We start from the raw sequence: 22,087 nt of genomic DNA, 5'->3' as shown, positions 1-22,087 counted from the left end.
GAGTGTCATCTAAAATTAATTTTAGCGTCATAATGCAATTTACATTTTCTGAAGAAGCTCAGCAAATGCAATCAGAGGTTAGATTTAAAATATGTAAAAGTTTTCAAATGTTCAAAAGCTAGTTTTCTGAAAGTGAACTGCATTGGACAAATAGTTTTATCTAGTCTTGAAAAAAGTGTAGAACATTCTGAGAATGTCATTCAGCCGACTTTTTTCATCTACAGAACAGGGTAAGGCTAATTTAAGTTTGTGTAAAGAAAAGGCAATTATATAGGCCTAACAATATTATTTTTTTCATTTGGTAATTTATTTGTTTAATTTAATGCTTTATTCGTTTGGTAATTAATTTAATACAGGGAATTTTTACGGCATTTTTTCAAAAGTAAGCTAAACAATAATTTTATAGAATTGGGCTATACCGTATGTTAGTGTTCCAAAAAAGCACACTGATGCTTTTCTCCTAGTATTGTGTATTTATTTTTAATTTAAAACATCTTTGTTCATAGAAATGATTTGTTTTTTGTGTTGTGGGCTAATTCCATGACTGCCGTCTATTATTTTGAATGGTGTGGAAAAGCAACGTTAATAAATAAACGGATGGCTAGCGCAATTAAATTAATCACAAAGAGTGGCCATTGATTTGTTCTCCATGCACTTGTTGATGACAGGTGCATGAGAGATATTTGTGTTGGCACTCCTGGAAGTGTCATGATGCAGATGTGTTTGCAGCATCAGATCTGTGCAGGTATGCCGTTAAGACCAATCCATAACAGAGCGAGTAAAGCTTCACGCACAATAAACTGGCTTTCAAGGATGTATACCTTGTCATCATGATTAACACAAGCTAACAACTGGGGTAAATTCTGTCATGTGACACTACATTTTTGCGTTAATGCCAATTTTCACGACAAAAAGTGTTTCCAAACCAGTTTTTCTGAAACATTTTAAGTATCGACATAGAGTTTATGCACTAGAGTTAAATGGAAAAAAATATTATGTCAACACGTGAAATTTTTGTAATAATGTTTAAAGTCAATTACATGTAAATTACACGTCACATTTAAATATTTAACCTGGAATATTCCTTTAGATATACCTTTTAACTGCAATACATACTTATACAGTATACAGTACTGTATACAGGGCACTTGTGAAAAAATGTTGCATAGTGAGGATGTCTTCAAAAATAATGACATAAATAGTTTTCATTTATCACTTATTGTCATACAAAGTCCAGTAAACATAAAAAAGCTAAATCAATATTTGGTGTGACCACCTTTGCCTTTAAAACAGCTCCAATTCTCCTAGGTACACCTGGACACAGTTTTTCTTGGTTGTTGGCAGATAGGATGTTCCAAGCTTCTTGAAGAATTTACCACAGTTCTTCTATCTATTTCAGCTGTCTCAATTGCTTCTGTCTCTTAATGTAATCTCAGACTGACACGATGTTCAGTGGGGGGCTTTGTGGGGGCCATGACATCTGTTGCCGGGCTCCCTGTTCTTCTATTCTAATCTTTTCTATTTGTAAAAGTAATGTTTACATTTACATTTACATTTATTCATTTGGCAGACGCTTTTATCCAAAGCGATAAGCGAATCATCTTAAGGAGACAGTGGTACAAAAAGTGCCATATTACAAAGTTTCACTAGCATCAGAATAGCATTAAAAACAGACTAAAGTGCTAAATATATATATATATATATATATATATATATATATATATATATATATATATAATTGTTTTTTTGTTGTTGTTTTTGGTTTTTTTTAGTGACTGGTTAAGTGCTCATGGAAAAGATGTGTTTTTAGACGTTTTTTGAAGACAGAAAGTGAGTCATCTTCACGGATTAAGTTGGGAAGGTCATTCCACCAACGTGGTATGATGAAGCCGAAAGTCTGGGAAAGTGTTTTGGTGCCTCTTTGTGTTGGTACAACAAGGCGACATTCCTTACAGCAAGACAACACTCCTTACAACAAGGCGACGTTCCTTAATGTTTGGGAGTCTAACATTTATATTTCCTATTGACACACTAAAGCTGAAGATATAAATAACCATCTTAAGACAAATGCTTTTGTGAAACATCTTATGTGCCTAAGACTTTTGCACAGTACTGTATAATAATATGGGTGATAACTATTTAGCTGCACTCATGAGTCTACAATATTTCTTGGTAGTCAGAAATGTTTCCTTCCTGTACAATGCAATTTTTTAGATCAGGATAAATGCATAATGAATGCGAACACAACAGTGCTTTCATCATCTAAGGATTCTGAAGAAATGTAAATTGAGCACTTCATGGGTAAATTCTGAGTAACTCGTGAGCATTTACCATTGTACAATGTATTAAGAGAAGAGGGCAGAGGGAACATCTACTATAGCTGCTATTACAGCAAGGCCTGCACCATCATTGGGGGTCTCAGTCACATTGATTACAGACTGTTCTCATCTCTGTGGTCTGGATAAAACTGATGCAGATTAAGAACCGAAACAATGAGGTTCAGGAACAGTTTGTACCCCCAAATAGGATGCAAATTGTTGTGATCATACATTGACAAACAATTTGAACTGTCAACCAATATTAGCAGCAAACCCTATAAACTACAAGACCAAGCAATACAGCACCAATATTGTTTATTATTAATGCTTTTCCTGCTAAATCATACTGTACATTTAGAGTATTTTACCTTCATGCACAGCCACTTTAGCTCTGATTTATTGTATTTATGAATAGCATACAAATTACATACACTCACTTTTCACACAATGTGATTTTTGTGATCAGTCTAACACATTGTTTCAGGCATTTGAATTTTCCATTTGATGAATTTTCAAAATGTAATTCTTATGTTAAGAAGCTTTCAGTGGTGGAACTTCAAATGCTTAAATTCTAAAACTGCTGTTTTATCTGTCATGGCATAGATAACATGTCTCACCTTTACATGTTTGATATAGCTATATCTCTAAAGGCAGTTCAGTTTGGTTAACAATACAGTATATATTGCAAAAAGGCAAACAGAGCATATCCATTATGTAACTGCAAACACAGCATTAGGGACAGAATGATGCTACAACCTTTAGTTTCCTCACAACCACATTCATCTGACCTCTCTTGTAATGGTTGGTGGACTCCAATATCTATAAATGTTGTGCAGTATCATAGTATCATTGTCCTGGCAAGCCTGGCGTGATTCCCAGAAACCCCTCAACATAATAGGAAACACTTATACATGACCAGTCATTGGGTCTTTGTACGCCTCTACACAATACACAGACCTTGAGCCTCCAATTTAAAACTTAACAACGACAAGAGCAGTATACTGAAACACATGCCAACTCAGAGCTCTTATGGAGAAAGGCAAATGTTGTTTAGGGTGTGCCTTCAGGAGCATTTTATACATTTTAGCATGGACACTCGAATGTCAGTGAGCATTTCAGGACAGAGTTTGCAGTGATACATTTTGAAAAGGTTTTAGAATAAAAGGCACTGAGCTACATATTGTAGTTATTTTCTGCTTTGAGAATTCTTTGTGCTGTTGCTCTCAGTCAGGGGCAATTTATTCGGCCATTGACAAATAAGGTTGTCTGCGGTGGTAATTGTTTTTTTGTTTGTTTTTTGTTTTTTATGAAGTTAAAGGGATGGTTCACCCAAAAATTGTAATTCTCTCATTATTTACTCACCCTCATGCCATAATCCATATGACTCCAGGTGGTTAAATCCGTATCTTCAGAAGCAAAATTCTATCAGGAAGACTCGCAGACTTGAGTGAAATTAAAGATGACATTTATTTGATAAATATAAAACAGAAATGTAATGTCTCTCTTTGGCGTAAGCCCCGTCTGGTGGTCTGAAGAAGTTGTACTTGGAACCGTCATATCCTGCCGGAGATAGGAGGCAGGGGCAAGGACGGGACACAACTGGTGGTGGTGGGGTGGTGGAGGTTGCTGTGTTAGCACACTGAAACAGCAATGTGATAGTCTGAGCAGACTTATAAAGCAATGGCTTACATGTGATTGGCTAGGAGTTACCTAGCTAATGGTGCGATGATGTACAGCTGCTAGTCTTCCCACTAGAATTACGCTGTGCTTACATTGATCTTTTTGGGTGATAAACAGATCCATATTCAAGCCCTTTTTTTACTCTAATTTTATTCTAATTTCAGATGTGAAAGTGAAACAAAGAAGGCACCACATGTGGCTTTCAGATGTAAAAGTGAAAGTGGAGATTTAGGTAAAAAAAAGAAAAAAAGAAAAAAGTACTTACATTTTGATCTGTTTCTCACCCACCTCTATCATATCGCTTCTGAAGATATGGATTTAACCACTGGAGTCATATGGATTACTTTTATGTTTCTTTTATGTGATTTTTGGAGCCACAAAAAGGTCTGATCACCATTCACTTGCATTGTAAGGACCAACAGTGCTGAGATATTCTTCTAAAAATCTTAATTTGTGCTCTGCTCAAGAAAGAAAGTCATACGCATCTGGGATGGCATGAGGGTGAGTAAATGATGAGAATTTTCATTTTGAGGTGAACTATTCCTTTAAAACATTTGTTGGTTTCATACATTTTTGAAAAACATTTATTTCTTTATTTGTTTTATTAAAAAAAGGATTTAATGAAATTTAAAATGTCAAGTGATGTAGCCATCAAGTAAAAGGGGTAAAAAATAATTTCCTTGCATGTTACACATGAGTGTAAACAACTTAATCATTAATTTAAAAAAAGTTTTCAAGCTATTTATAATCACACACGCACAAAATGTCAAAAAGTATCAAACATGGTTTATTTATTTATTTTCTGTCTCTGGACAGTTACACCAATTAGACATTTTTTACTTTAAGCCCCAGAAAAAAATATCTAAATGAACTCAGAAATTGAAAACATGTTCACAATGTGTGAATTGCATTTTTAATGTATTTTTGAATAACTTAACAGATCCAGACAAAAATAAATTAGCATCACCTCACTGACCCATTTACAGATTACTGTTATAAACACAACCAAAAATTGTCAATAAGTACCAAACATGGTTCTACTATGTTTTTTATTTATTTTATTTTTTAAAGCAAAGTATTAAAGTACCATGCAAGATTTTTTTTGGCTCAGCAGACTTCATGGTGGTAATTTTCATATTTAATTGAACCTTCTACTGTCTTCGGTTATTTTAAGAGTCTGTGTGATTTTTAAAACTTTATTTTAAACAAGAGTTTATTCTTCTTTAATGTTTATTACTGTTTATTTATTTATTTATTTTTATAAATAATTTGTTTATTGCTGTTCATTATTTTGCTGTTCGTTATCTTGCAATATGACTGAATTTGAATTGAGTTTTCATGTTTGAAAAATAAATGGGTTGTAACAAAATTCTTACTCTATGTTTTCTCTTTGTAAAACCATGGTCAAATTTGACTGCAAACAGAAAAGAGAAATGCTAAACATTGACAAATGTCTGTTATCATATCTAAATATTTCCAAATTCATAACTTCTATAAGTGATTTTTTCATGGAAAGATATGCAAAAAATGTTCCTACTCCCTGATGGATATCACTGAAATAAGTGTCCTGAGATATCACCGGTCTCCGTGACAGCTCTAAACTCTGTAAACATCAAACAAAAATGCATCTGCGGTCTCTGACGCTTTCGACCTGACAATAATATTGCGCGTTCTCATAGTATTGTCCTTGCAGCGAATTATTGAGACTTAATGTCATATTCTGATATAAAATGTGTCAGTTGTGGGTGCTATTCCGTAGGGTGACCATATTCTTGTTTTCCAAACAGAGGACACCTTTTTGTTTTACTATTACTATTATTTTGAATGGCCATGGAAAATGAACAATGAAGCAATGTGATGACAATTTTACCTGGTCGCAAAAAGTAGTCCGTTAATTTACCTGATGAACTTTCACCTTTTGCTGAACCTTTATGCTTGGCAGAGCTAATGTGTGCCTCTAAATCACTTGCACCTTTATTAGCAACTGACACATAAGTGCCAGCTTTACATGTCATACATTCTGCTTCCCATGGATCTCGACCTGGACGAAAGCATGGGAATTTTTTGTGCAAATCTTCTGTAAATTTGCACATTCATTTGGGCATTGTTTCCACTCAGCTGTCATTTGCTGCTACTGTCAAGCAACTGTTTGATGCCGAACACAACAGCGCTTCGCGCATTCGCGGCGAGATTGACAGGCAGGAATTTGGCCAGTAGTTGCTGCAAGCCTCTTATAATCGACCAATTGGTGTGCGAGAAGGCGGGACTTACAAAGAGGGGTTAAAGTAATGCAAATATGCATGCACACACAATGAAGTGTTAGACTAGATGTACATCATAATGCAACTAAAGCCGAATCCAGGACATTTTCGCAAATTTAGAAATCCCGGCCGGACACTTTTTTAAGGTCTGGTCACCCTATATTTCGCTACTGTTGTGTTTGACAACCATAGGAAACATGCTTTGTGTCAGTTTAAACGGTATCGGTGCGGTGTTTTGGAAAGAAATCAAATCAAATCAAATCACTTTATTGTCACACAGCCATATACACAAGTGCAATGGTGTGTGAAATTATTGGGTGCAGTTCCGATCAACATAGCAGTCATGACAGTGATGAGACATATACCAATTTACAATAACATCAAATTAACACAACACAATTTAAACATCTGTTATACATAATTAAACTCAACTTAAAACACCAAATTAACACAACACAATTTAAACATCTGTTATACATAATTACACTCAACTTAAAACATCAAATTAACACAACACAATTTAAACATCTGTTATACATAATTACACAACTTAAAACATCAAATTAACACAACACAATTTAAACATCTGTTATAGACAATTACGCTCAACAATATACAAATAATAACATACACTGTACAGTATACAATATGCTGTTTTTGTTTTTTTTGTTTTTTACTATATAGATACTATATAGATACACATTATTCAATAAAAATTAATATATATATAAAAAGATATATATATATATATATATATATATATATATATATATATATATATATATATATATATAAAATGTACAGTATTGTACTGTATTGACATTCAGGCTGTCGGTTGATAGTCAGTTGTTAAGAGAGACATAATATAATAACAGTAATATAATTTATGACAGTCCGGTGTGAGATAAAAGAGTAATAAAGTGCAGGGCTGATGTATTTTGATCGTGGGAGATCAAGAGTTCAGAAGTCTGATTGCTTGGGGGAAGAAGCTATCATGGAGTCGGCTGGTGCGGGTCCTGATGCTGCGATACCGCCTACCTGATGGTAGCAGTGAGAACAGCCCATGGCTCGGGTGGCTGGAGTCTCTGATGATCCTCAGAGCTTTTTTCACACACCGCCTTGTATATATTTCCTGGAGGGAGGGAAGCTCACCTCCGATGATGTGTCTGGCAGTTCACACCAGTTCACACGGTTGTGGGCGGTGCTATTGCCGTACCAGACGGAGATACAGCCAGTCAGGATGCTCTCCACAGTGCAGGTGTAGAACCGTGTGAGGATGTGGCGGTTCATTCCAAACTTCCTCAGCCGTCTCAGGAAGAAGAGGTGCTGATGAGCCTTCTTCACAACGACTTCAGTGTGGACGGACCATGTGAGTTCCTCAGTGATGTGGACACCCAGGAACTTGAAGCTGCTGACTCTCTCCACTGGTGCTCCATTGATGGTGATTGGACTGTGTTCTCTGTCTTTTCTTCTGAAGTCCACCACAAGCTCCTTTGTCTTACTGACGTTGAGGGAGAGGTTGTGCTCCTGACACCAGTGTGTCAGAGTGTGCACCTCCTCTCTGTAGGCTGTTTCATCATTGTCAGTGATCAGACCTACCACCATCGTGTCATCAGCAAACTTAATGATGGCATTGGAGCTATGTGTTGCCACACAGTCATGTGTGTACAGGGAATACAGTAGTGGGCTGAGAACACAGCCCTGTGGGGCTCCAGTGTTGAGGGTCAGTGATGAGGAGATGTTGCTGCCTATTCTAACCACCTGGCGTCTGCTTGACAGGAAGTCCAGGATCCAGCTGCACAGCGAGCTGTTTAAGCCCAGAGCCCGGAGTTTCTCATCTAGCTTGGAGGGCACTATGGTGTTGAATGCTGAGCTGTAGTCTACAAACAACATTCTCACATAAGTGTTCTTTTTTTCCAGGTGGGAGAGAGCAGTGTGTATTGTAGATGCAATGGCATCATCAGTGGAACGGTTGTTGCGGTAAGCAAACTGCAGCGGGTCAAGATTGAGTGGTAATACAGAGCAGATGTAATCTCTGATTAGTCTCTCAAAACATTTGCTGATGATGGGGGTCAGAGCAACAGGACGCCAGTCATTTAAACAAGTTATTTTCGATTGTTTTGGAACAGGCACAATGGTGGATGTTTTAAAGCATGTGGGGACTACAGACAAAGAGAGGGAAAGGTTGAAAATGTCCGTAAAAACACCAGCCAGCTGGTTCGTGCACGCTCTGATGACGCAGCCCGGAATGCCGTCTGGACCCGCGGCTTTGCGGATATTCACCCGTCGGAAGGATCGGGTTACAGAGAGTGAACTAACCTCTGTAGCTTCGGCCGTGAGAGCTCTCTCCGCGAGGGCGGTGTTATTTCCCTCGAAACGAGCATAAAAAGTATTTAGCTCATCCGGTAGAGAGGCAGCGGTGTTCATGGCGGAGTTTTTATTCCCTTTAAAGTCCGTGATGATGTTAATTCCCTGCCACATGCTTCTAGAGTTGGTGGTGTTAAACTGCCCTTCAATCTTGCTCCTGTACTGGCGTTTTGCTGTTTTGATAGTTTTTCGGAGGGCATAACTGGCTTGTTTATGCTCCTCCGCGTTCCCGGAATTAAAAGCGGAGGTCCGCACATTAAGTGCCGCGCGAACATCGCTATTGATCCACGGCTTCTGATTCGGATAGATTCGCACAGTTCTGGTCGGAATCACTTCCTCTATGCACGTTCTGATGAAACACATTACGCTATCAGTGTAAAGCTCGATGTCATCATCAGAGGCGGACCGGAACATCTCCCAGTCCGTGCGATCAAAACAGTCTTGTAGCGTAGAGTCTGATTGGTCCGACCAGCACTGGATCGTTCTGAGGGTGGGTGCTTCCTGTTTCAATTTCTGCCTGTAAGCGGGCAGAAGCAGAATGGAAGAGTGGTCCAATTTGCCAAATGGTGGGCAGGGGAGGGATTTGTAGCCATCCCGGAACGGAGAGTAGCAATGGTCCAAAACCCGGTCCCCTCGTGTGTTGAAACTAATGTGCTGGTGATATTTTGGTGCGACTGATTTTAAACTGGCTTTATTAAAGTCCCCGGTCACAATGAACGCGGCCTCAGGGTGCGCGGTTTCCTGCTCACTTATACTCCCATACAGTTCCTTGAGTGCCCGGTCTGTGTCGGCTTGTGGTGGGATGTACACAGCAGTGATAATGACCGCTGTGAATTCCCTCGGTAGCCAGAATGGTCGACACAGAAGCATAAGAAATTCCAGATCAGGAGAACAGAAAGACTTGATGGAATGTACGTTCCTCTGATCACACCAGGATTTGTTGATCATAAAACATACACCACCTCCTCTAGTTTTACCTGAGAGGTCTTTCGCTCTGTCCGCTTGGAGCATGGAGAACCCCGCGGGTTCAATGGCTGAGACTGGAATCTCCGCAGACATCCAAGTTTCCGTAAGGCAGATAATGCAGCAGTCCCTCGTCTCTCGTTGGAAAGAGATCCGCGCTTTCAGCTCGCAGAGCTTGTTATCCAGAGACTGAACATTTGCCAGTAGAATAGTGGGTAGCGGGGGTCGATTTGCGCGGCGTCTTACTCTGATGAGAACGCCGGCTCTGTTTCCCCTTTTCCTCCTGCGTTTCCGCGGCCGTGCTGCCCAGACAAAGGGCTCCGCTTGCGTGTTTGTAAACAGCGGGTCGGCATTGAGGAATGTGAAGTCCGGTTTACGGTGTGAGATCGCTGAATCAATGTCCAAAAGTGTTTGTCTGTCGTAGACAATAAGGCAGACAACATCCAAGACAAAAAACATAAGAATTGTAAACAAAACAAACAAACCATTGCTATGTTGTGTCGGAGCTCGCAACGCAGCAGCCATACTCGGCGCCATCTTGAGTCCAAAGAGGGGGCATGGCTAAATCAACAGCTCAGACTGGTGGAAGTTAGAACGGCTAAAATACAGCACTTTTAATATCTAGAAATTAACTTTGTTACATCATTAGTCTACAGTGACAAGGCAGCATGTGTGGATCGCTGCATCCATTTACTGGTTATAATTGTCATTACATGTAAACGATATAATTTTTTCCAGCAGATGGCAGCAGATGTGCCAAATGCATGACATTTTGATATTTTATTATTTTTCAGTTTAAGAGTATGTTTTTAAAAAAGTGAAAGTAATATAAAATTTGTTTATTTTATATTTAACCCTTTAATGCATGGAAATTTTCCCAAACACTCTTACATACCCGGCACTTACAATATATCTATCAAAAATGTATGTGCAATATGCCCAGATGGTGTCCAATTTTCTAAATATTTTCAAGACAAATCAAATATATTTTGATGTTTTATTTTTCATAAATCAAAGAGATAATGCAACAAATCAGGACAAATCTAGAACATGAGATGCAGCTGGCTGTCAAACACACAGTGAGCTACACATAACACATAATCTACACATAAGATACACCTCAGCTACACCTAAGTTAAACATATGTTACACATATTTATTTTCTCAGGACATATTGAGTCTAAATAGATGAACAACTTACATTATTTCAGTTGTACACCCAAATGACAATAGTCATATCATACTGTTCATGTGTTACACTTGCTATAGTGTACTTCAATGTTGTTCTACATCAGCTAGAAATGTCAAATGTAAATCAAATCAATCACTGAAACATCAGCACCACCCTGAGTAAGAAATAACAAGTATAATAAGTACAGTTGAAGTCAGAAGTTTACATACACTTAGGTTGAAGTCATTAAAACTCATTTTTTAAACACTCTACAGATTTAATATTAGCAAACTATAGTTTTGGAAAGTTGTTTAGGACATCTACTTTGTCCATGACACAAGTAATTTTTCCAACAATTGTTTACAAACAGATTGTTTCACTTTTAATTGACTATATCACAATTCCAGTGGGTCAGAAGTTTACAAACACTAAGTTAACTGTGCCTTTAAGCAGCTTGGAAAATTCCAGAAAATGATGTCAAGCCTTTAGACAATTAGCCAATTAGCTTCTGATAGGAGGTGTACTGAATTAGAGGAGTACCTGTGGATGTATTTTAAGGCCTACCTTCAAACTTAGTGCTTGACATCATGGGAAAATCAAAAGAAATCAGCCAAGACCTCCACAAGTCTGGTTCATCCTTGGGAGCAATTTCCAAATGCCTGAAGGTATCACATTCATCTGTACAACACTAGTATGCAAGTATAAACACCAAAGGACCACACAGCCATCATACTGATCAGGAAGGAGATGCATTCTGTCTCCTAGAGATGAACATAGTTTGGTGCGAAAAGTGCAAATCAATCCCAGAACAACAGCAAAGGACCTTGTGAAGATGCTGGAGGAAACAGGTAGACAAGTATCTATATCCACAGTAAAATGAGTCCTATATCAACATAACCTGAAAGGCTACTCAGCAAGGAAGAAGCCACTGCTCCAAAACCGCCATATCAAAGCCAGACTACAGTTTGCAAGTGCACATGGGGACAAAGATCTTACTTTTTGGAGAAATGTCCTCTGGTCTAATGAAACAAAAATGTTACTGTTTGGCCATAATGACCATTGTTATAAGCTTGCAAGCTGAAGAACACCATCCCAACCATGAAGCATGGGGGTGGCAGCATCATGTTATGGGGATGCTTTGCTGCAGGAGGGACTGGTGCACTTCACAAAATAGATGGCATCATGAGGAAGGAAATTTATGGGGATATATTGAAGAAACATCTCAAGACATCAGCCAGGAAGTTAAATCTCAGTCACAAATGGGTCTTCCAAATAGACAATGACCCCAAGCATACCTCCAAAGTTGTGGCAAAATGGCTTAAGGACAACAAAGTCAAGGTACTGGAGTGGCCATCACAAAGCCCTGACCTCAATCTGATAGAAAATTTTTGGGCAGAACTGAAAAAGCTTGTGCAAGCAAGGAGGCCTACAAACCTGACTCAGTTACACCAGTTCTATCAGGAGGAATGGGCCAAAATTCCAGCAACTTATTGTGAGAAGCTTGTGGAAGGCTACCCAAAATGTTTGACCCAAATTAAACAATTTAAAGGCAATGCTACCAAATACTAACAAAGTGTAATTGAACTTCTGACCCACTGGGAATGTGATGAAAGAAATCAAATCTGAAATAAATAATTCTCTCTACTATTATTCTGACATTTCACATTCTTAAAATAATGATCCTAACTGACCTAAGACAGGAATGTTTTCTACGATTAAATGTCAGGAATTTTGAAAAACTGAGTTTAAATGTATTTGGCAAAGGTGTATGTAAACTTCTGATTTCAACTGTATGTGTACATGCATATGGGATATTGATAATTCACCATTATTGATAATTCATTGTTGCACAGAAAATCAACGTGATATAGTGTTTATTTGTATGAATATTGTACTCATTTCCTGAATATCCTGAATGAAAGGCCAGCACTAGTGACAACACTCCAGGACTGTGCAACTATCACATCTATCTTTCTCAGAAAGTTTATGATGTAAGGCCACATTTTGGGCCCCATATATCTCTCCCTCACTGTGCAAGTGTGTGTGTATGAGTGTGTGTAAGAGGTGGTTCATGCCTCTGTGACTCATACTCTTCAAATGAAGGACTCTTTGAATAAAGCTACATCCCCCAAGGTTGAAATGTAACCTTTCTCACCCCTTACTGCCTGGGAATGTCAACAAATTTATAATGTCCACTGGTGTCCTTCTTGTCATGTACACGCGCACACACACACACACACAAACCTCAACATCATCTCCCACCCCCCCTTTATATTCTCACTTTATTCCCAAGTAGAAAGGTATATTTACAGTTATTGCACTATTGCATATTACACAGGAGCCATACCTTGTCAGCTGCTCTGTTGCCTTGGCAATGGAATTTGGTGCATTAGTTATTGTTTTCTGCTTGCAAGCTCAGCTAGTCTTACTGATATATCAGACGAATCCTGGCCGCAGAGCCTCGAGGCAGAAAGACTTGTCTGTCTGACTCCTCGCCATTCACATCCCTGTCCATTCAGCTGTGCCTTAAGCTTGCTAGTTACATCATAGGGCAGCACTCACACACCAGAGAGATACATCAATGGAGAGCATTAACAGTCATAGTCAGTATTTTTTAAAGAATCTGTCTCAAAACCAAGATAGCTGCATACATAGACATCATTTTTAAGTATCATAGTCGTGCTCCCATGGTGAAGTCTGTCTCAAATTGCTAGTTCTTAATGATACCTCATTTTGGTTAAATTTGAAGAAGCACTGCATGTATCCTTTGTGGATAAGGCAATTCCACAATGTATTGAAAGGAGAAGATTTTTCATCCAGTTTGTTGCACGGAGCTACAGTACATATTTATTTAGTACTGAAAAGTGTTGATTGGAAACAGTTCCAGCTTGCAACAATGTTCACAGTTAGGGGAAAGAGGAAGTGGGAGACGGTGAATCCAACTCAAATGGTATGTTTATTTTAAACTCAAAATTCACACTTTTCAACAGACACAGATCAGTACAGTCTCTTTGGCTTGTGTCTCATAACTCTCTCTCCCCTCAATGGCATCCAGCTCGCTCTTAAAGCCTGTCTCCACTCTCACTGCAATGACAAACAGCTGTTAGAGACAATCATTGCCAGGTGATGATTCTTACAGTTCTCATATCCTGATCTCGCTCTCCATTCACAAGCTGGCACTCAACCATGCCCCCACTACCACACAGCTCATTAAAGATTTTATTAATTTACAACAAGAACTGACTAGCTACGTACAAGCATCTGAATCAGATGTGGGAGTCTCTTGCATGTGTCACATGTACGACCAGGGCTCGAGCTGAATGGGGATGCGAGGGGATGGCATCCCCCTTGTTGCAAGAAATATGAAAAATTATCCCCCTTGTAAAACCACAATCCCCCTTACCATCCACTTTAGATTAATTGTATCATGTATAACTTAGAACTAATCATGCAAGAAAAATATAAAATTTTCTACATATGATAAATAACAGACTTTAAATAACGGTCAGAAATAGATTTCGACATGTGTAAGGTTGCCAGATTCATCAGTGGGGATTTTTGGATATATTTTTCTAGGGTGATGCTTTAGTCACGTAATCTGGCAACCTTGAGTGCGCAAGTTCTATCTCCACTGTGAAAAGATGCCGGTTTTTCTGAAAACAGTTGCAAACAGGTATGTTGGAGTTTGATTTGTCCTTCTTAGTGTTCACATGAAACTTACACTACTGACGGTAATGCAAGTTTTCAAAAGTTTCACGCACTTTCAAAAATGGCCAAGAGAACACTATGTAGGGGGAACATTATGTGTGTTTGGAATTAAATTAAACTGTCCGTATGTCTATTTATAATGGAATTAGTCATGTTCAACAACCATTATAAGAAATATAAAGGACAAATAATTAGATTGTTTGTCTGAATAAAATTCTCCACCATTAAAATCGTAATACAAGGTCTCGTTGTATCCGCTCACAATTTCTATTGTAAGGAGTTAGCTTTAATAAGGGAATTATGAATAATTTATTTATTGGAGTAATATTATTCTCATGGCTTATTGAAAATAATATCACAAATATTTTAGGTATAGCTTTAGGGCTGGATCTTTGAAAAAAATCAATTGACAAAATGATTTATCAAAATATACCACAGTCAAATTATCTTTGAATACAAACAAGACTTTATTGCTAATCTAAACATAAAAACGAATCTAACACATACAAACATGAAACAGGTTGGTGAGTAAAGTAAAAGAGTGACTTGGATGGAAATGATCTATACAGAGAAAAGGAACTTTATTGAGTCTGTAGACAATGCCTTGAGAATTAATTAATACTTAATTCAGTCTAACTTGATTTGCAATTAGGTAACCAAATTATATTAGAGAGACACCAGCACTTTCAGCAAAGTCTGGAGATGTACTTGCATGTCGTTGCGTTTCCTTGCATTGCTTGGTTCTTTGGCTCTTTGTAGAAAGTTTGGGTGGGTCCGTCGATGTTTTGGACATCTGTTAAGATCGTGTATAGTTGTCATCTGTTGTGTCGATGGTTGATGGGGGCTTTGAAGCGAGGCCTTCCACAGGGAGGACCGTCATGTGTGTGTCGTAGTGCAGAGAAGAGAAGGGCTTCCTCGGAGCTTTACACCGAGCCTTCCTGGACTTGTACATTGCATGGAGGCTGCCAGCCATGAGGGCCAGATCACGGAGCTGAAGAGGAAGTGGAGCACAGAGCAAGAGAACAACTCAGAACACATACTCAAACTTCCCTGGGGGTTGTTCAAGCTGGCATTTTAACCCATTCAATTTGTTCACACCCCAAAGAGGCTCTAAGCCAATAAGAGGCAGCTTTTCAGAGTCACATGGTCAATTTGTCTGTCCTTTTCAAAGTTGATTCACAATCAAAGGATTCTTAAAAATTCCCACTCAAAATAGTACATTTTAACCATATATTTTATATCTTGGATTTAACTGAATATATAAAAAATTAATTAACATAAACATTCCTGAAATGCAGAAAGAATTTCAACGATAGTAAACATGAGATATTTTATCCTGAATAGTTACCATTCTTAGTAAAAAGGACATGAATTACACAAGATTAAAGATTATAATCATCAATTTGTCAGTTATAAGTGATTACAAATCACTACACATATTTTAAAAGGAACATCAGGCTATAATCATTAATTTGTCAGTTATAAAAGTGATCACAGGTCATATAGTCATTTTCAGAATTATCTAGCAAAGCTAGGTATTGTGTACATTTTGAGGGTTAACTCAGCGAAATACTGTGACTTTGTGTGAAATGTTCCTGGATTAAGATGAGATGTGCTGAGCGCCACGTGATGCCATGCGAAGGGCAGATGTGTGAGAGACAGCTCTGCGTACTTTGCTAATTTTTTTATTATTTTCATGATATAATCCGGTGAAATTTGATACACCCAGTTACACATTTGCTGTTTGAGGTAAACATGGCAAAGTAGTCAAAATCCTCGGGCTCTGGAGACATTAAAAGACACTTACGGGTTCAAGATGACAGCCCAGACAGGCCTGTTGACCGGGGTCTCGATTTGGATGGCGCGGCGGGAGAAGGAATCCAGAGTCAACTGTCCAACTTGTCGGTGATGTTGACGAAGGTACTTGCGGACTTTGAGGGTCTCGCTGTAATATGTCGATCGATTACGGCGATGGAAAAAATTTTAGTCACAAGAGTGACAGATGTTGAGAGATTAATCGATTATTTGGAGTCATCAGAGAGGGAATTAGCCGCTAATCCGCCCGTGACCAAAGTTGATTTGGAACGTGTTCTTGAAAAGCTTGAAAATTTTGAGAATAGAAGCCGCAGGAATAACGTTTGAATTGTGGGAATTTCTGAGCATGAGGAGGGCAGAAATATGGTGAAATTCCTAGATGAGCTTTTCCTGAGTCTGCTTGACATAACAGGCCATAAACTGGAAATCGAGCGAGCTCACAGAGTCCCGGCTCGCAGATCTGCTGAGGGAGACAGGCCCCGATCAATCCTGGCCAAATTTTTGAGATCACCCAATAAAGATCTTGTGTTGCCCAGGCGAGGAGCAAAGGAAAGCTTTTTTGGAAGAATCACAATATTTTCTTGCTTCCGGACTTTGCGAACTCGACAAGAGAGAAATGCGATCAGTTCAAGGAATGCAAGAAACTCTTACATCAGCAGAAGATTGCTTTTGCACTGTTGTTCCCTGAAATTGAATGGCTTTATATCGGCTGGAATTTGTTTTGTGAAGGAACACACCTTTGAGACAGTTCTGTGAATGAGTCTACACGTTCTCCGTGTTTATTCTGCCTATTGGCTGGGGTTTGTTTTACAAAATATTTGATGTTATGTAATTTTGCCTTATAAATTTGTGAGGCAAAATTGAGCAATCCGATGGCAAAGTTGTCGCGGGGGCTCTCATAGGCGTACATGGACACTTTGAGTTTAAAGCGACTGACGCCAGTTGGCGCTTTCGTGCGCGGGGTTAATGCGCACGTTTTTCTTTTTTCTGTTTGTTTTGTTCCGGGGGAAGTTAGGGGTTTAACTGTTGCATTAATGTTGAAATGTGGTCTTCATAATTTTGTTTTTGGCACACAATTTATCTTTTCTATTATATCAAAATGCCAAATGTTAATATGAATGTATTATCTCTCTCCACATGAAATGTGAATGGGTTGGGGCACCCCATAAAAAGAAGAAAGGTTATTTCTTTTCTTAAACGTAAGAAACATGATATAGTGTTTCCTTTATATCCAAATCCCTTATTTCATCTGTTGATTGCTCAATTGGAAACATTTTAGCCTCGGATCACACCCTGGTGAGTTTAGAGGTGTTGCCACATATAGAGAAAAAGAAATATAGTTGGCGCCTTAATGTATCCCTTTTGCAAAATCATGATTTCCAACAAATTTTAAAGACTGAAATCAATGTTTATATGGAGACCAACTGGTCCTCAGTATCCTCTGTGGGCGTGGCTTGGGAGGCACTTAAGGCGGTTCTTAGGGGCCGGATCATACAGTATGCCTCATTCATCAAAAAATCCAAGGCAAAAGAACTCATGAATTTGGAAGGAAATATTAAAAGTGCAGAGGCAGAGCTGAAGCGCCATATGTCATCTGATGGCCTCAGAGAATTGACCCGATTGAAATATAGATATAACACTATTTTGTCACGGAAAGTGGAGTTTTGGTTATTCAGGGCAAGACAGTCATACTTTGAATCGGGGGACAAAGCAGGGAAGCTTTTGGCTAGATATATAAAGCAGAGAGAGTCTCTTTCTACCATTCCCTTGGTGAAATTTGCTGGTGGTGAAATTTTTACCTTGGCCATTAATATTAATAATGCCTTTATAGAGTTCTACCTTGATCTTTATAGTTCCACATCTTCGTCTACTGATGAAGATATTAGAAACTTTGTGGAACCATTAGATCTTCCTAAACTGACGACTGAGCAAAAAAACTCTCTTGATTCTGAGATAACATTGGAGGAGCTTGACGAGGTAATTAAATCCCTACCTACTGGCAGATGGTTTTGCCGCAGAAGTTTTTAGATCCTATGCTACATAACTGGCTCCACTTTTGTTAGAAGTCTATACTGAATCATTAAAGAATGGAAAGCTTCCTCTAACCATGACACAAGCCCGGATCAGTCAGATTCTTAAAAGGACAAAGATCCAAATGAGTGTAAAAGTTTCCATCCAATCTCCCTGATCCAACTAGATGTACAAATTTTGTCGAAATTTTTGGCTAACCGATTAAGTACGTTTATGACATCTCTTATACATATAGATCAGGTGGGGTTTATTCGAGGCTGCAGCTCTTCTGATAACATCAGAAGTCTCATCAATATCATGTGGTCAGTAGCGAATGATCAGTCTCCGGTCGCTGCCATCTCACTTGACGCCGAAAAGGTCTTTGATATGGTAGAATGGGATTATCTTTTTAAGATTTTGGAAATGTATTGTTTCAGGAGTACATTTATTGGTTGGATTAAGTTACTTTGTTGACACCCTGTAGCAGCAGTACAAACAAATTGATTAATTTCAGATTATTTTACTCTGAATAGAGGCACTCGGCAGGGTTGACCTCTTTCCCCATTATTGTTCTGTCTTGCCCTGGAACCAATAGCAGCCGCAATAAGAAAGAAGGATGATTTTCCAGGGGTGATTGCGGGAGGTGTGGTGCATAAGCTTCATTGTTTTAAATGTGTATGTTGTAGCCTTTTTGTTTTTGAACATATACTTTTTTTAAATGTATTTCTAAATATTTTCTTCTGTTTTATTGTCTGTTTGTGTGTCTTTGTCAATTATCTGTTTGTGCTGGGGGGTGGGGTGGTTGATGTTCGGGAGGAAGGGTTTTAAATAATATAATGTGATTTCAAATATTCTGTTATTTTTTTCTTTATTTTTTATTTTTTTGTATATGTAATATGGAATCAATAAAAACTTTTAACAAAAAAAAACAATAAAAAAAAAAGATGAGATGTGCTGAGATACACTTGTATTGAAAAGTTCATTTGTACATTTGAAGTTATGAGCATTAGTTTGTCCTCCTAAAGAAAAGTTCAACAGTTCAGATCCAGTCTGTTCAATCTCTGTGTCTTGAACAATGACGACAGTCATGTGATACAGGAAGTGTCTAATTTTTTTAAGTGTTTGTTTGTTACTAAATTAATGAATCAAAGGGACTTCTATTTTAGCTGCTGTTTGCAGAATACTGATCAGAGAGGATGTCTCATGACGAATTTGGAGCCTTATTGTCCAGAATAAAGAGTCATAGAACTGGCGTTGTGTTGTTCATTGTAATTCAGGAGGATCTGTGTTTAACTCTGTCTTTTATTGCCCATCACCTCTGTCCTTGAAGCGGTAGGGGTACTCTCTAGAAGATCAGTCCCCCAGTCATGTGAACAATTTATCAGTCATGAGTGTTTTCAAGTATGTGCTATCTGGACAAGTCTCTTTTGTTCATTTTATTGGCCAGATGTGAGCTTCAGCTAGACTTTAGGGAGCCATTTTGTCAGCTGTTGGTTTGATGGCTCTGAGGAATTTCCAGTGCTCTAGGCCATCTTGGTGAAATCTTGTTTTAATTCTTCTCAATTTCCTTCTGCCAGGCTACTCCAATCCTACAACTACAAGGAAATATTTAGTTTTTCTTTAAAAAAAAGTTTCAGCCATAAAACACTTTTGTGTGTAGAACGACTTTTCTACACTACTGTTTTAGCATCCATCATAGAAACAGCCCAAACTTCCTTTACTAGTTCAGTTATTGGAGTAGTAAAAAATGCATGTCTGTGACCGTGGGTGAGCGATCTAGAAAAAAAGCTTTTTCATGATCATAACGTGGATTCTTTTAACAAGATTCATCATAAAATACAATAACAGAGGGTGCATATTATGGCCATGTGTCCCAAGGGTCAATGATGAAGTGATGCTAATTTTTGTTCAGATCTATTAAATTCAAAATACATAAAAATGCATTTCACACAAACCATTTACTTGAATAAACCTCTTCTATGATGAGCATAACCAAAAGTCATACTGATATTGTTTCTGGGGCTTAAAAGTGAAAAATGTAATGTGGTGTCCAGAGACAGTCTCATTAAAAGCTGAAATTCATGAAAAACAAAATGTTGGCATGACTAGTGCAGAATAATCTTTTATTATTATTTCTTTAAAAATAAGCAGTGAAACAATTGTGTTTTATAATATGATTCATATTTAAAAATGCTTTTGTCCACCAAATCGAAGTTGTGGTGTAACCAAAATGTAGGTAGCCATTTTGTTGTTTATGTTGACCATAAAAACCATAAACAGTGGACACCTTTAGACCCTCAAGACTGAGCATGAAGTTTAAAAAAAATCTGATATTTATTTAGATATTTTTAAGAAAAGGCACATTTTGTTCAAGTCATGTGGTTTAACCCTGAGAAAACTTTATATTTTTGAGTCAAAAATGCATATTATTTTTATTAAATATTAGTTTGAAAACCTTTTGGAAATTAATGATTAAGTTTATACTCTCATGTAATCAAGGTGCAAAGAAATTTGTATTATACTTTTTATTTGATGGTTAAACCACCAAAAAAAGTTTTAAATATTTTTGTAAAAAATGCTATAAATGTTTTTTAGAAATGTTTGAAACCAAATTTGACACAAAGATTACATTTCTGAGAACTTGACACAAGTGTTGTAAACTAGATTTTTAAAAGATTTCTTAACATCTTGGACAACCTTATTTGTCAATGACCCATAAGTATTAGACAGCAAAGCTAACTTATTTATTAGGTAGTGGTGTAACGTTGACAAAAGCCCAGTGTTTACTGACACCAGTTTTTTATTTAGAAATAAAAGATGTCTGATTCACAAATAAATTACTATTTTGAGTCAGTTCTTTACAATGAATAGGTCACACGTGATAGCAAGTCTAAATCGGTTCGTGATTCAATCTGAATGACTTAGACTGCTCATGAATGCAGTGAATCGTTTAGAGCGGTTTATCACTCGCTAATATGCAGTAGTCATATGCCCACCTATCCTTTTAAGGATTTTGCGTATACTCACCTAAAATGAGTAATGATACGTATGGCTGCCAGAACAACGGGTAGGCTTTTGACCCGTAACTTTATTTAACTTCAAACCAATTTTTTTAATAATAAAAAGTGTAAAGTGATTCTCTCAAATGTGTACGGAGCAGAGGGAGGAGGGAGCGCTGACCTGAAGGCACGGGCAAGATAGACAGTCCACTTAGCTGAGCAGCCAATCAGAACATCTGATTCAGCCGAGAAGGGATATTTGCTCACCAATCTTGTGATATGCTGATGCGCCAGCAGCGCTAGAGTCGTCATGGTTTGCGCTGTAAATTTACGTTGTTGCTAAACATATTTATGTATTTAAATAAAACTTATGCCATTAAACTTTGTGAAAGTACTGACTGCACCTGTGCTGGTTTTGATGATCTTCGCAGATGCTGGACTGCAGTACAGTCTGATAAATTCACAGTAAGCCCACCTCTTCAGTCGCCACCTCACCACTGCAAGCACGCTAACGAAATACTTTCAAACACTGAGAACAAAGAGAACGCCAGTTGCAGTGGATATTTATCTACAATTAATAGAAACATCATGGTTACTTGTGTAACCTCCGTTCCCTGATGGAGGGAACGAGACGTTGTGTCGATGTAGTGACACCAGGGGTCACTCTTGGGAGCCCGAGACACCTCTGGTCTTTGATAAAAGGCCAATGAAAATTGGCAAGTGGTATTTTTCATGCCACTCCCCCGGACATACGGGTATAAAAGGAGCTGGTATGCAACCACTCATTCAGGTTTT

General features: G+C 38.1%; 1 long non-coding RNA gene across 2 annotated transcripts; it reads right to left on the bottom strand.

Moving 5' to 3' along the window:
* Window positions 1–13,778: 13,778 nt before the first annotated feature.
* On the bottom strand, window positions 13,779–21,805 carry LOC127446530 (uncharacterized). 2 transcript variants are annotated; one of them, XR_007898220.1, is made up of 3 exons: window positions 21,697–21,805; window positions 15,177–15,459; window positions 13,779–13,840 (listed from the first exon to the last, which is right to left on the bottom strand). It is a non-coding gene; the product is annotated as an uncharacterized LOC127446530 (long non-coding RNA). The 2 variants fall into 2 exon arrangements; XR_007898221.1 differs by lacking the exon at window positions 21,697–21,805 and adding an exon at window positions 21,474–21,575.
* Between the last annotated feature and the right edge of the window lie 282 nt (window positions 21,806–22,087).

This window comes from Myxocyprinus asiaticus, chromosome 9 (assembly GCF_019703515.2).
Source record: "Myxocyprinus asiaticus isolate MX2 ecotype Aquarium Trade chromosome 9, UBuf_Myxa_2, whole genome shotgun sequence".
NCBI lineage: Eukaryota > Metazoa > Chordata > Actinopteri > Cypriniformes > Catostomidae > Myxocyprinus > Myxocyprinus asiaticus.
The sequence above is the reverse complement of the archived record's forward strand: the minus strand, read 5'-3'. Positions and strand labels throughout refer to the sequence as shown.